This window comes from Mus pahari, chromosome 4 (assembly GCF_900095145.1).
Source record: "Mus pahari chromosome 4, PAHARI_EIJ_v1.1, whole genome shotgun sequence".
Lineage (NCBI taxonomy): Eukaryota > Metazoa > Chordata > Mammalia > Rodentia > Muridae > Mus > Mus pahari.
Window position 1 is genome coordinate 110,096,548 of NC_034593.1, and position 12,227 is coordinate 110,108,774.

General features: G+C 45.3%; 1 long non-coding RNA gene across 1 annotated transcript in view; it reads right to left on the reverse strand.

The window, feature by feature from the left end:
• The window catches only part of LOC110319760, a 9,323-nt gene extending 8,979 nt beyond the window's left edge, over positions 1-344 (reverse strand). The window contains exon 1 of the long non-coding RNA XR_002380422.1: positions 271-344. This is a non-coding gene — a long non-coding RNA (uncharacterized LOC110319760). The remainder of the gene's footprint in view (positions 1-270) is intronic.
• Between the last annotated feature and the right edge of the window lie 11,883 nt (positions 345-12,227).

Consider the following 12,227-nt stretch of genomic DNA (forward strand, 5'->3'; position numbering starts at 1 on the left):
CACACACACACACACACAGAGAGAGAGAGAGAGAGAGAGAGAGAGAGAGAGAGAGAGAGAGAGAGAGAGAGAGAGGAAACCCACCATTTCATCCCTAAGTTCTGGGAATTCCTCATGAAGCACACTGGAGAGGCTGAACTCAACCCTCCCACTGCACAGCCCAGGGGCCTCTGGTCTCCTGGGGACTGTAGGGGATTTGTAACTCCTCTGGAGGGCTTTTGATGGTTATGGAGTCAGAGAGACTTGGATTCATAGCTGTTTCTTACTTACCACCCGAGAGAACTCAGGAAAATGGCCTAACTTTTTCCTGAGCTTCAATACTGCCCCTGCTAATGGTTTAGTTACTGAGTTAGTAGAAACATTAACTGACCCTAAGTGCATGCCTGCCTGCTGGGGCATACGTATGAATAATAGCTAACGTTATTGGCGGCTCATAACTCAGTTTGACTTTCATCCTCTGTATGCTGACTTTTTTTGGTCAGAGAATAAGTAAATCGTTATGTAGACGGTGTTACAGTGAACAGGGAGCTTGTTTCTTTCATAACACGGAGAAGAGCCAGCTTGCAGATGAACAGTCCTCCCATCGAGCTCAGTGTAACTGGGGTGCTGATTCAGGATCTTTATGGCCTTGACTACCCCCTGTAATCACTGCTGCCTTCTCAATGGGAAGGGAGGCTGTCCCCTATCCTGCTGCCCACAGGAAAGACTGCCCTCAGGTGTAAAGTCCAATTACCAGTGCAGTTGGGAAGAACACACACAGAGGTGCATTCCTGAGCCCTGAGCGTGGGCCCTTGTTTGTCCTCTCCTTATAAGGAGTGAGTTATCATCAGCCGTGCAGGAAGGTCACGCTGTTTCTCCCTCCTCAAGTGGCTGAAATCATCATTCTCCTCAGAGGGGTGGGGTAGTGATTAAGCAGGCTAACCATGCCAGCGCTTTGCTATCCAAGTATGAGGATGTTTATAGACCTCGCGACAGAGGTGGAGATTTTTGTCTGATCCCAGGGACTCCCAGAAGGCACACTCGAGAGTTCCCCCACCCACCCACCCACCCACCCATCCTATAGTGGAAGATCAGCCACAAAAGCCATGTCACCAGCTTGTGGCCATAACACTTGGCCTGGTAGGAGATGCTGGAGCCATAACATCTTTGAGGGTTGAGGGCTATGCCTAGTTTCTGGCCACATCCTCTGTATCTTAAAGGGAACAGACCATGCCGCTTGTTCACACTGCCAGGATGCTTCGTCTCCCTACTACCCAGAAGCACCAACCATGAGAACCTTCTGTAAACGTGACAGAAAATAAGGCCTGACTCCTTTGAGAAGTTCCAGGCAGCGTTTTGTCATGGAGATGAGAAGTGTACCTAACACAGACTATCTTGCCTTCCTTTGACATTTAGTATTAAATGCTGCAGAAGCAAATAAAGACAACAGGCCTGAGGACACAGCAATGAATCCTGCCTTTGGATGGTGTCTTAGTCAGGGTTTCTATTCCTGCACAAACATCATGACCAAGAAGCAAGTTGGGGAGGAAAGGGTTTATTTGGCTTACATTTCCATACTGCTGTTGATCACCAAAGGATGCAGGACTGGAACTCAAGCAGGTCAGAAAGCAGGAGCTGATGCAGAAGCCATGGAGGGATGTTCTTTACTGGCTTGCTTCCCCTGGCTTGCTCAGTCCACTCTCTTATAGAACCCAAGACTACCAGCCCAGAGATGGCACCACCCACAAGGGAACCTCCCCCCTTGATCACTAATTGAGAAAATGCCTTACAGCTGGATCTCATGGAGGCATTTCCCCAACTGAAGCTCCTTTCTCTGTGATAACTCCAGCTGTGTCAAGTTGACACAAAGCTAGCCAGTACAGATGGGGTAGTGTCTCCCAAAACCTCCCATCCTGGGCCCCAGTGTTACCATATTGAATAGTGATAGGCATTTAGGAAGTGGGGCTTAGAGGATTAGAACTAGAGGAAGCCGAGAATCTTCTACAAGAGTGATTTGTTATGCAGAGGTGAGTGTGGACCCCACGCGAGCTCTCACCGCTTCTCTCATGGCTTGATCCTATCTACAGGCACTACTACTACTACTATTACTACCACTACTACTACTACTGCTTCTCCCACACCCTCTTCTAACCAGAGATGTCCCTTATGGTGTGACTTAGCCAGAAGACCCTCCCCAGAGGGAAACACATAGAACTGATTGACCTAGGATTTCCAGTCTTCCAAACTCTGAACTAAATAGACCCCCTTTGCTGCTTCTTCTTCTTCTTCTTCTTCTTCTTCTTCTTCTTCTTCTTCTTCTTCTTCTTCTTCTTCTTCTTCTTTTTTTTTTTTTTAATTTTTTTGGTTTTTCAAGACAGGGTTTCTCTGTATAGCCCTGACTGTCCTGGAACTCACTTTGTAGACTAGGCTGGCCTCGAACTCAGAAATCCGCCTGCCTCTGCCTCCAGAGTGCTGGGATTAAAGGCGTGCGCCAACATGCCCAGCGCTTCTTAAGGTTATCAGCATCAGGCATCTTGTCATAGCAGCACAAAACAGACTACAGCAAATCTTTGCTTTTCACCCCCACAGATGCAAGCTAAGTCAGGATAACTTGTTCGAACAGCAAATTGGTAATATTGCATATGCGATTACCTATATAGCATATATAGCAACAGGTACACTAATTCTTTGCCTTTCTTCTGGCCCTTTGAGATCTGAGGGGGATAAGAACACCATTGGGCAGAGCCTGTGCTGTTCTGACCACAGGGAGTGCTCCCGAGAGACCTTGTACTGGTGTCTGAGTGCAGCCCAACTGGGAGCTGAGGAGTGCTCAAGGATGCTGGTACCAGGGCTGGACCGATGCGCCCTGCATCTCTTGAGGCACTTGCATCTGAGATTACAGCATCCGAAAACTCACTGTCAAATTAGATCTTTTGTAGTGACGTTGAGATCATTCCACTGATGTTCCTAGAAAAAAAACCAAAACAGATTTCCACCCTAACTAATGAGGGTGTGATAGAGCTTAAGAAATCTTTAGAATAGTTCTTTACACAAATAGAACAGTTGGACAAGCTGTGAAATGCCCACATATACTATGTGTATAAGTGGTTATTCAAAACATTTCTGGACTACACTATTTCTAGGAATGTGTCTCCTCTAAGATATGTGATTTTTGTAAAAAAAAAAAAAAATTACAGCTATTTTCATCTTTAAAGAATTCCATTATGCACTCACTAACAAAACCAACAAGTGCACATGTACATGGAGGCCTCTCAAGGGTAGTGTGACCTTCAAGGAGTTGAGTGTATACTGTGAACACGGATTCCAATGTGGATGGGGTTTATATGGTTATTTTTAAGATTATGGAAGGATTGCCGGATCTTCACTCATGGAAACATATTTAGTATTATATAAAAAGCAAGGCATGGTTAATTGCATGTTACCACAGTAAAAGGTCATCGTTGACCTGTGTGCGTGTGTGTTACTAGAGAGTGAACCTAGGACATCATACATACTGGTTAAGGGCTCTATCACTGAGCTAAGTTCCTAGCCTTCAAAAATTCTTTGTTTTATTTTTAATTACATGTGTGTGTGTGTGTGTGCGCGCGCGTGTGTTCACACATGTGCATGTGTGTGTGTACAGTGCAGGCACACGTGTTCCCCACTGTGCCTTTGGAAGTCAGAAGACAACTTTGAGTTGAGTCTCTGTCCTTTCCTTCCATCCTGTCTGTGACAGACTATGTTACCTGTACCGTGCTCGCCAGGCAAGCTTGATCATGTGCGGCTAGAGGTTCTTCTTTCCCTACCAGCCTCCTTGCTAAGGAAGCACTGGGGTTACAGATGTGTGCTCATTCATCCTCTTTTTCATGGATTTTGGTGTTCAAACTCAGGTACTTGAATGGGAAGCTCTTTAACTCTCCCCCTATCATATCCTGCATCTCCCTCTCTCCCTCTTCCCTTCCCCCCACCTCTCAAATTCATCAACAGGGACACAGATGTTATCCCTCTGCAAAGGATAAGAGATGAATGCGTATTTGTATTGCTTAACTTAAAAATGCTTTGGAAGTGGCAAATTTGCAATAAGTTTATTATGTGTAGACTTATATTATTTTGGTTCTGTGTAACTTAAACTTTATTTATTTGAGAAAATCCACTAGACGTTCTTTCTATAATATGGCTTGTGTGTTTTGGTAGGCTTGTCCATCTGCAAAATTGGAAATAAATAGAAAAATAGCAAACCAAAGTCACAAACAGTTATGTTCAATATTCTGTTTTCAAGGTACCTTAATTATTAATAATTTACGTACTAGCATCAATTTTGTTGTCTATAGTGGATATTTATCCATTTTTTGTATGGGGAGTATGTGGGTGCATATGCCAGGGCACATATGTGGGAGACCAAGGCTGCCTTTGGCAGTTGGTCCTCTCTGTCACTGTGAGGTTCTAGAGGTCAAAGCTGGGTTTTCACGCTTGCTAACACCACTTGTTTCTTTCTTAAACAAAAAGAAAACATTATTATTCATAAGACGTTGAAAATAATTAAGAGTTTTTAATGATGTGAGAACATGCTTAAAATATGCTAGATGAAAAAATGTCAACACAAGGAGATTTCCCTAACTATGAAACTGCATGCTTGTCTGTATAACTGTGTGTAGAGTCTGATACCAAAACACAAACGATGCTCTCAGACCATAGACAACAGAGGCAGGCCTTATTTTCTTTTTCTGTTTTTCTAATTTTATTTTTAAAATAAACTATTTACAATGACCAGGAGACAATTTTTCACAGAGAGAGGTCAGGGGTGTCCTTTGTGTCCTGATGAGCACATAGCAGGGAGATTCTGCAGGTGGGTGCTTTCTATGGGGTTCTCACAGCAGTGCAGGGGGTGACAGTGCTCCTGTTCTGTAGATGGAGAAGACCCCAAGGCACAGAAGGGTTAAGTGCCCAAGCCTGCCTGAGGTTCTGTCCACACTTCCTGGACCCGACTCTGATGTCACACCTGACTGATCAGAACGGGGCCCCAGGTGCATCTTGGGTACATGTTTTCTTTCTGAACTGGTCATCATTACAGCCACAGCATAAGTAGCAGATGGGAGTGTGGAGGTTCCCAGGCTCTTATGGGCATGTGGTAATTTTCCTTTGTGACATGACGGACGTCCAGAGAGATCTTTAAAGAACCCCTCAAACCTCACCTCTTTCCAGTGAAAAGTCTGTGTCAGAGACAAGGAAAATGCTTGACTTGTTAGAAGCTGCCTGGACTAACGTGAGGCGAGCTGGCTGCGTGGGTGGAAAGTTATTTACTTAAAAATTGAATTCTTGATTTGCATCCAACCTTTTCTAATGACCCATTTAAGGAAAGAGAAGCACTCCCTTGTGGGACCAGTTTACAAAATCTTGAGAAACCTGTAACTGAGTTTATCTTACAAAGGACGCATCCCTGACTCAGCGTGGAAGGCAAGAGTCTGGCAGGGATGCAGAGGGCTCCCTAGACAGATGAGGGACCCTGATTTCATTGCAGAAGCATCTTTTTAACAGCAGGCAGCATCAAGCCCTCCGATTCAGACCAGTCTGGACACGCTTCTCTGGTACAAGCTGCCCTGAGTGATGCTACTCCTTTCATGGATTTCCCCAAAGACATCCTCCTTTCTCCCTTATTACAACTGCCCATCCCCCAGTCTCAATCTATTTTTTGGAAGGGTCTAAAGTCTCTCTGAAGACTGTTTTTTTATGAACGCTTGGAGAACTGTTTAAATGAGCACGCACACTCCATGCTAGACTTCTGCAGGACTGTCTTAAGTTCTCTAACACTTTCCTGACGGCACAGTGGTGGAATGGGCTTGGTGATAATCCAGAGGAGAGCAGAGGGAAGGGTCGGGAGCAGGAAGCCTAGGCTCCCAAGACTGACTCGCTGTAAAAGTGGGTCAAGGGTCAGCTCTTGCTCCAAGTAACCGAGGCCTGTCTCTGATCTCTCTCGAGAACGTTCCTTCAGCTCAAAGCACCTTTGATTGCTGCCTGTTCTTCAGCCTGGGCAGACACAGAAGAGGCCTGCAAGAAAATACAGAGCCCTGATTTTCCTTCTGTCTGTAAATGTCAATGTGCTGTGGTGAATGAAGTCATAAAGTAGTTAGGCATCATTTAACTTTTCTTTTCAAGTTACTTCTATTTTTTAGCATATGTATGTATGTATGTATGTATGTATGTATGTATGTATGTAATACTTATCTGTGATGTATAGGGGAGTACCATGATATATGTGTAGAAGTCAAAGGACACCTTGTGGGAGTCAGTTCTCTCTTTCTACCATGTGGGTCCCAGGGATTGAATTCAGATAGTTAGGGTTCGTTGCAAGCCCCTTCACCTCCTGAGCCATCTCTCCAGCCCAACTTTCCAAATCACTGTTATCTTCCTGTGTCTGTGTTCCTTCCTTAGTAAAAGCAAGGTAACCAAAACGGAAACTTTGCAAATTTGTCTCTGGTTCTAAGACCGTGAGAGATCCAGGGAATAACTAACCTGTCCTTTGGGACTCGCTGTGTCTATATTGATCATCAGGCACCAGACCCTGTCTGGGCCCTTGGACTTTTCTGCTGCCCATGTAACCTTGTCATCTCCGCCCCTCTGCTTTTTAATCGCTCAGAGTAGCAGCTCCTGCAGCTCCGTCTGCAGAGGTCAGAGCTGATGCCCAGATAGTGAGTGGGACGCTGCCTGCCTGGTTGCAGGTTGGCTTCCTCTTTTGCTGGCTGAGTCACCCACGGCTGCTTGTGTTCAGAGGAGGGGATCCCTGAGTTTCCCTAGACAGTAATGGGGCTCTGAGCTCAAGTGCTATATAAAAATCACCCCCAAACACCCTAACCCAAAGGTGTTCAAAAATCAGTCAGAAAACATGGTTTGGTTGCTTATCTAACTTTCTACATTCCAACCTTTAGGAACATCAGCTAGCTCAGAGCCTTTCACCCTTGGAAGACCTAGACCTCTCTCAGCCGCCAGATCACCCATGGTCACACCCCTCAGGAGACACTTGAGTGTCAGGAGATTTCAGGTAAGAAGTGATTCTTTCACTACTCTGGGAGACACTAGATGTCAAGGGTCAAGGCTTCTGCTCCCCCAAAACCTGCCCAACCCCCACACACAATAGCACCAGAAAAAAAAAACACCCACAGAGCTTGATTCATAGAAAGCTTTGAAGGCCTTTTGGCTGTGAGGGAGAGCATTCCTGGAGACTCAGTCAGCCTAGAGCAGGAAAGCTGAAGAAATGGCTTAGCTGATGTCACCTTGAATAGTTTTTTTTTCCATTCATCACCATACAACTTCTTTATATCTTCCAATAAGTGCAAGGGAAAAAAATGTGTCTTTGGATGTGTCTGTGTGTGAAGTTTAGCTCATAAGAAATTCTTTGATTCACTATAGGACCCAAAAGAAATGTACTTCATGCTCATAGACACAGGGAGCTATTTCCCAGTCATGAACAAATTAGGAGCAGAAGGAATGACTAGTATGCCCAGTGGAGTGAATATTTGCAAATTTTTATAGAATGGAATTTCTCAATGGGAATCTTACTTCAATTATGAGTTTTGGTAACTGTCCCTGGTTTAATTGCTTACAGTTAGTAGTCTCAAATAGCGATCTAACTCAGTCATCTACCTTGACGAGTATTTCTCAATTAGTTCCTTAATGGGAAAGTACACATTGCTCAAGTTAGCTTGTGGGAACTCACTGAGATTTTATAGATTGTACAAAAAGCACTGCGTGGCTTTGATTGCTTTGAAAAAAAATTTTTTTTTTGAGTCAGCTCCAAATTCTTACCATGGAACATTTGTAGGGAACTTTTCATTACTATAACATAATAACGGAGACAATCAACTTAAAAAGAAAAAAGGATTTCAGGTGGTGGTGGTGTATGCCTTTAAACCCAACACTTGGGAGGCAGAGACAGGTAGATCTCTGTGAGTTCAAGGTCAGCCTGATCTACAGATTGAGTTCTAGGACACCCAGGGCTACATAGAGAGACCCTGTCTCAAAAAACAAAAACAAAAAACAAAAAAATAAGAAATTAAAAATTAAAATTAAAAAAATAATAAAAGGGATTCTAGCTCACAGTTTTAGAGGTATCTATCTATCTATCTATCTATCTATCTATCTATCTATCTATCTATTTTTGTATCCATGGTTACTTGGAATTGGCCCTGTCAGTTTTGAGTCTGTAGCAAGGCAGTGCACCACGGCTGGAGTGTGTGGCGGAGGAAGCTGCTCACATCGTGGTAGCGAGATAAAAGAAGAGAAGGAACAGCCTAAGTGGCAGTGCCCCTTAGCAAAACCCCTTAAAGCATGCCCCCAGGGCTTTTTAACTAAGCCACACCCCTTAAAGGCTCTGTCACTTTCCAACCACACCACATACTGGGGCTTCTGGGACATTTGAGATCCAAAGTCATGCAAGTGTCTCGCCTCCACTTTTTGCTGTCCCTTTAGCCCATTTCTCTAATCCATGAGATGTTGTCTGTCCTTAGGGGTCATTGAGAACTTTATAAACACATGTCAAAGCTTTGTTGGCCGCTAGTTAAGGTCTTTACAGTTTAACCCTCTAACTGGGAGGGGTACACAGCTTCTCGGAGACACACCATGTGCAGGGACCACAGTAGCATGTCCAAGGTCATTCTGACCCAGTCTCTACAACTCAACAACAAAGCCTTGGTCCTACAGACTGCTTGTCAGCTTCTCTGCAATTGTTCAGGACGATAGATTTAGACATACCGAGTAACTCTCGGTTATTCAGCATTCACCAACAGCTTCTCTCAGGGCCTGTGCTACCGAGCCTAATGACCTGAGTTTGACCTCAGGATGCACATAATGGACAGAAAGAACTGATCCCTGCATTCCAGGAATGTCAGCTTGTCCTTTGACTGCCACATGAGCACGAGGGCAAATGTGAACCACCCGATAGATAGATAGATAGATAGATAGATAGATAGATAGATAGATAGATAGATAGATATGTAGGTAGGTAGATAGATAGATATGTAGGTAGGTAAATAGATAGATAGATAGATAGATAGATAGATAGATAGATAGATAGATAGATAGATAGATAGAGTTTAGAAAACTTGACTGAAAGAAAAAGTGCTACATCTATAAACCTGACTGTCCCTCCATAGGTTTTCAGATCAGTCCAAATTCAGAAAGCTGTGCCTAGTGTCCACGCGACCCCACCCCCAACCCCACCCCCAGCATTGTTCTGGCTACATGCAATTGCTTCCACATAATTATGAGCTGTGTTCAGCATCGAATACATTGCTGATTGTACTGTGGGTAGCTGGTCCTTGTTCCCCCGTTTCTCCGGTGCTCTGATCAAGGACAGGTTCACCGCATGGTGGCCTCTTTGGAGTGGCGCCTGAGAGAAACCCTGCTCAGGTCTCGGTATCGGGGAGAGTGGTGTTTTTCCTAAGCGGGCAGACGAACCTGACTGGGTGTGATGGATGGGCGCTATGGCTCGGGGACTAAGTTGCTTTCATGTCTACACCCAGTGAGCAGTGGGAAGCTGGGAGGAACATTAGTTTCATACCAACGTCTAAAACATTGCTAACTTGGCTTTATCTATTCCCTGTCTCATTCCTGGCATGATCTGCGTTGGCTAATGCAAGAGATAGGGAGTGCATGATACGTGCCAAGTTTGATTCTAGATACTACCTTAAATACATGAGGCCTAGGTTCCTCCACATAGGATGCTGACAGCCCGGCGGGGAAATGCATAACAAACTGTGAGTTTACACGTAATACCATCAAATACGGCGATAGTGATAAGAGTGGAAAATAAACGAGAGAATGGGGTATGAGGGGTATGGCAGGGAGGGCTGGAGGGACGCATGGAGATGGGACCATGTGAGCAAAGCCTTAAGAAAATAGGGCTCACTGCTCTATGAGGGTCCTGGCGAAACAAAATACAGCACAACACAACAAAACACAACTCAATCCAGAACGTATCAGGCCATTGGTTAAATAACCACCACACAAGCCAGGTGTGGGTTTATGCCCAGGAGGTGCAGGAGCGAGGGTTGGGAAGTTCAAGATCATCCTCAGCTACACAGTAAGTTTGAGGTCAGTCATCTTGAGTACACAGATCCTATCTCAGAACACACAAAGGGGAAAGATCAGTTTATAATACGTTGAGAAGCCAAAGGTGGAAAGTAAGCCGGGAGACAAAGCAGGACACCATTGTGGAACTGGAGGCCTTTCCTCTCAAGAGTGGATGAAAGGTCCCTAGTCTACAATTGAATTTTTGGGCAGACACGATGGGACATGTGGAAGATGGGAGGAGTGAAGATGTTTCAGCTTGAAAACTCGAAGACTGGAGTGTCTAACTGAATGCTCTCACAGGAGGAAGAGCAGAGGGTGGATCTGGACATCTAAGTGCGAGTGACTGATTCATTAGACCCCGAGTGGATAGTGGACATTGGTTCTGGGCAGAAGTACCAGATGGACAGACAGACATGCTCATGGGTTACGGGGACAACTCTGTAGGGAATGACCAAGAGTAGACACAGAAGAGACATTCTTGGGGAGCCTGGACAACTACAATGCCAGCTTTTGTTTTTCTTGAATTAATTCTCCAGGTTGATAGGCAATAAATATTTATTATATTCAATTGAACAGACCTCCTTAAACTCTTTTCAGAACAAGTTATACACAGTGGCAACAGAGCAGAAGTCACCATACAGATTTGGCTGTTTAAGAAAAGTTGTATTGGGTTGGGGAAATAGCTCAGTGGGTACCCCATCACACAGCCTGAGGACTTGTTCAATCCCTAGAACCCACATCAAAAGCCAAGCATGGTGGTATGTATTTGTAGTCCCAGCACTAGAAAGGGCCGAAACAGGAGGACTAGCAACAGCCAGACTAGGCAAATTGGTAGATCCTACTGAGAGGCCCTATTTTAAAAAATAACAAAGTGGACAGTTTCTGAGGAATGACATACAGGTTGACTTCTGCTTCTCTCTCTCTCTCTCTCTCTCTCTCTCTCTCTCTCTCTCTCTCTCTCTCTCACACACACACACACACACACACACACACACACACACACAGAGCTGTGCCCCTACATGTACATGAACACACATGCACATGAACACATAGACACAAAGGAAGAGTTGAGCTGCCAACAATGTGTCCAGAATCAGGAGCCAATGAAGACAAGGCATCTGTCCTTGAGGAGCTTGGAGGGAAGGACAAGTATTTGGTGTGTAATTAATGAATGATAAAGATGACTTCAGGTAATCAGGGACTGAAGGAACCATGGCCTTCCAAGGAGTGGAGAGATGCTCTTGGAGCTCACTGAATGGAAGCTGAAGCAACGAGAGGAGCTGAGACACTGCAGGTGGAGCATACATGCTGCAGCAGGGGTGGGGGGCAGCTTGCAAAGGGAGGAGATGGGAATGACCTTGGCTTTCAGGGTGAAGGAACTAGGCTGTCTGGAGCAAAGTGCCAGGAAGGGAGGATCAGGAAGGAGAAAGTAGCTAGGTGAGGTTGAGCCTGGCTCTCACTTTAAGGGTACCAGGAGGCCACTGTAGATTTCCCAGCAGGTCTGCTGTGCTGTGTACTGTGGTCTACCCTGCCTGTTGAGTGGAGAAGTCTGGAAAGGAGGAAGGAGCAAACCCAGAGCATGGCTCAGTGTTTGAGGAGGCAGATGGTGGGAGAGCACAATGGGAGTGCTCAAGTGTCCTTTGAACTTATGGATGGTGGGCTGACACTAGGAATAGAGATGTCAAAGATGGTGTCTGGGTTTGGGCTCAAGCAACCAGATGCCAACTAGTGCTCCACATGAAATGGGTCAACTGAAAGAAGGGTGGGTTTCAGGGAGAGGGAGGGTTTTGTTTTAAGACTGTTAAGTCTGAAGTAACTCTTAGTCACGTTACAACTCTGTGTGTTCTCTCTACAAAGGAAGTCATGGTGTCACTGAATTACTATTTGCTGAGTGAGTGGCTAGCGGCCATTTTGCAGGAGGAAGTGAAGAGTTAGAAGAGAGGTGACACAGGATGATGACTGGACACCACCATCTCTACACTACCATGAAGAACATGAGGCTGTGTGATCTATCAGTGTGTCCACCGCCAGGGGCAGATGCGGGGCCAGAACTTGTGTCTCCTCTACCATCCCACACTAAGCTTCTGCCTGGGCATACCTCTGGAGGGGGAGAGGAAGAGGGAGGGGGAGAGGGAGAGGAAGAGGGAGGGGGAGGGGGAAGGAAAGGAAGAGGGAGAGGGAGA